The sequence below is a fragment of the Canis lupus genome, chromosome 13, assembly GCF_011100685.1.
Source record: "Canis lupus familiaris isolate Mischka breed German Shepherd chromosome 13, alternate assembly UU_Cfam_GSD_1.0, whole genome shotgun sequence".
Taxonomy (NCBI): domain Eukaryota; kingdom Metazoa; phylum Chordata; class Mammalia; order Carnivora; family Canidae; genus Canis; species Canis lupus.
The window spans coordinates 39,985,082-39,988,942 of record NC_049234.1 but is presented as its reverse complement, the minus strand read 5'-3'; the positions used below and the strand labels follow the sequence as shown (position 1 = coordinate 39,988,942).

General features: G+C 49.8%; 1 pseudogene; it reads left to right on the top strand.

The window, feature by feature from the left end:
- Positions 1-557: 557 nt before the first annotated feature.
- Positions 558-3,537, top strand: LOC100684311 (annotated as a pseudogene).
- The last annotated feature ends 324 nt before the right edge of the window (positions 3,538-3,861 follow it).

Below are 3,861 nucleotides of genomic sequence, written 5' to 3'. Positions count from 1 at the left end.
GGCCTGGCTATTCGTATTTTGAGATAAATTAAAACCAGGGTGAAAGTTAGTTAAGTAAAGGGAAACAGTACACAGCAGAGCGTGCAGCTCCGCAGAAAGACCCAGCGAATTTCCAAAAGAGTCATTTCTTTTCTTTCCTTTTTAATGATCAAAGGCAGAGTATCTCAAAAGTATCTTCGGGCAGCCCGGGTGGCTCAGTGGTTTAGCGCTGCCTTCAGCCCAGGGCGTGATCCTGGAGACCTGGGATCGAGTCCCATGTCGGGCTCCCTGCATGGAGCCTGCTTCTCCCTCTGACTGTGTCTCTGCCTCTCATTCTCTCTCTGTGTCTCTATGAATGAATAAATAAAATCTTTAAAAAAAAAAAGTGAGTATCTTCTCACATGGTAAGGATCTGAGAACTATATTTTTTCACCTCCCGCTGAGACCTGGTTGCATTCCCCAGGAAGCAAATTCTGAGAGGCTGACTTAGGTACAGAGGCATATTTGGGACTGCCCTTGGTTCAATACCCACGGAAGAAAAGGATGGGAACAGGACAGGGCAGGGGAGAAGCTGGGCTATGGAGCAGGTACAACAAGGTCTCAGCCGACCCCACAGGCGAGTCTGGTGCAGGAACAGCCCTTCCGAGTTCTCCCCAGCCAGGGAAGCGGGGGAGGAGCGTGGATATTTCAGCACCACGGATGAGGGCTGCCCCCAAAGGGGTGTGACCTTGGGCAAGAAGGCTCTTTCTCCAGCAGGTGGCAATTTCCAGAGACAGACGTTAGCCAACAACCTTCTCAGTAGCCAGGGGACTAATCCCTTTTACCTCAAGCAGGGACCTGGGCAATGCTGCACAGCCTCCACAGAAGAAGAATAAAATCTCTGATTAACCTTCTTAAACCAAAACAAGTTCCAGGAGATGTTTTGCCAAAGCTACTTCAATCCTATTTTGATGGCTGGCACCAACGAGTGCTAAACCATCTGACCTTTATGGGTTCAAATATGTATACACACTACAGATATTCCGGTTCATGATGGTCACGCGGGAAAATCCTGAACTTGCCTCCTCCTGTGGACACGCCAAATCTACACCTACATATGGCACAACCTCCTCTGAAAAAAAAAAAAAAAAAAGCTAGCTGAGGGACTCCTACACGTCCAAAAAATGAGAAGAAACCTACATCCAAGCGGGTAGGAGAAGCTGAGACAAATCTCACCATAAATCATACTCCAGGGTGACAACTCACAACATGGAAGGAACTCAAAATGCTCAGCTGCTTCTTCTTGAGGAGTAAAAGTTTTGACTCTAACGTTGGGAACCCCACGTCTTAAGCCCTGCGCCTGAGAGACAAGCCCCAAAGCATGGTGCTTCGAACATCAACAGAACTTGCCAGTCCGACTGGACCCACAAAGCTATACTGCAAACTGAGAACATTTCTAGAGGACTCATCTTGCCCCAGGGTCCAGATTAAAAAGTGCCCAGACTCTCTGCGAAAGGAGGCATATTTGCTGGTCTGAAGGCGGTGGCCCGAGGGGCAGGCAGCTAATCTAATATACAGCGAGGAGCCTGCTGAAATGCTCTCCAGGGATGGCGGCCGGCGGGCCCGTCTTCCTTCTCTCTCTCTGCCTCTTGCAGCTCACTGGTATCAAGGAGCTCAGGCCCTCCTCTGGCACCCTGATTTTTACACCAGCCAAGGGGCACCTCTAGATGTCCGGGCTCAGGTGGCCAGTGGAGCTCACATCTGCGGGCCTTGCAGGACTGTGACCAGGGGAGAAGGAGTTCCTAACCTGCTACCACCCCAGGGCACAGCAAGAGGAGCCTTCTTCCCGTGAAAGAGCTCTAGCAGTGCACACTCTGCAAAGCTCAAGTCTGGAAGTTAAACTGGAACGCAAACGATCTGAAGCATTTGGAACAGGCCACACACGAGTGTTCTGCGGGAGTAGGGCCTCATGCTGAAGAACAAGATTCTGACTCTCCATTTTTTCCCAACCACGCTTCCCACCAAGGGTGTCCTTTGTGGCTGGATCCCTAAGTGGTGTTCTACGAAGACCCTTCTGTGTTGAGTGACTCGATCATAGGATGCCCAGAATCCTGCCTCTGAAACAATGTGCCATATCCGTAGCCTACAAATGATGGACAGAGCACCCCAAAATACAGAAAGGCCATATATGCTAGCATTCAGGCTGAAGACGGGGGCCAGTTCCTGTGTGACATAAACAGCACTGCCGGGATCCCTGGGTGGCGCAGCGGTTTGGCGCCTGCCTTTGGCCTAGGGCGCGATCCTGGAGACCCAGGATCGATTCCCACATCGGGCTCCCGGTGCATGGAGCCTGCTTCTCCCTCTGCCTGTGTCTCTGCCTCTCTCTCTCTCTCTCTCTCTCTCTCTCTCTCTGACTATCATAAATAAATAAAATTAAAAAAAAAATAAAAATAAAAATAAAAAAAAACAGCACTGCCCATCATGGGTGAAAAGATGCAATAAGAACTCTGAAGTGAAGGATTTCCAAAAACCACAATCATAAAGAACTCCAACTTACTGGTCACTTACTGACATGCCCGTCCGTGCAGGACTGTGGTCCAAGTTTCCAATACTGTGAAGAAGGAATTCATGAAAGATAATCTAGTTAAGCTACTGGATCCCAGATACATTCTGCTATTAGACATTCAGTATAGAATCTTTAAGTTTCATTAAGATTTGGTGACAGCGTTTCCCAGGAGGAACAGACATAAGAGCAGTGAGAGATGTGTACCCCGACCTTCTCAAGGAAGGGGTTCATTTTCCTCCCTCAGATGCTGAGGCTGAATCGGCAAGACAAGCAACCGCCCAGACCTCATGGACACCTACCCCACCAGCCCTTCTTTTTGAACTGCTCTCCAGAGCTCTACTGTTACATCGGTCCCAAACAGACTGGACAACTGCACAGCGAATTGGATGTGGTGACAATGAACATGACGGTGCTGTCCGCCCAACTGAGGCAGACCCACTGTCTTCCTGGGTCCGAAAACCATGAAGACACAGAGCTACTGCGGAAACCTTATACGATGGGTCAGGAGACGCAGAACAGGATGGTGAACCTGCTCACGGTAGTGGAGAATGCAGATGTCACCGTTGAGCTAATTCAATGGATTAAATGTCCCTGGATGTGACAGCCTTACTTGAAAACATCAAAGAGGGCAGCGCAAGTGGCTCAGCGGTTTAGCACCGCCTCCAGCCCAGGGCAGGATCCTGGAGTCCCGGGATTGAGTCCCACGTCGGGCTCCCTGCATGGAGCCTGCTTCTCCCTCTGCCTGTGTCTCTGCCTCTCTCTCTCTCTCTCTCTCTCTCTGATGAATAAATAAAATCTTTAAAAAAAAAAAAAAAAAAGAAAACATCAAAGGATTTTGGAGCAAAACAAGAACCAGAGGGAAGATGCCCACACCACCAGCAAAACCCATCCTGTGATCTCCTTGACCTAATCCCAGCCCTCCACTGCACGGGGCCACTCTGGGAGAGCCCGGCGCCACGACTGCTCAGCTTTCAGACTTAAAGTCCTGCTATAACGAACAACTTGAAACCTAGCCTTCCTCCACAGGTGGGTCTGTTGGCCTTGGTAAACACAGAAACACCCCCGTTTCCCCAAAGGGCCAGCCAAAGCCTCACCTGGAGTCCTACATATGAGAGTTTTTCAAAACATTCAAATGCAGTGTTCCTACTGTAGCCGCTAGGCCATTCCAGCAACACCATCGAGCCGAAGACTGTCATCTTTGCCCAATAATCACTCGGCAACGGCAAAGAATGATCTCCAGCCACCCAAGTACTACGGGGTGATGGGGTTCGAGTCCTTAGCTCCTGCTGTCACTACAGAAGCTATGTATGAAAAAGGAAAAAAGGGGATCCCTGGGT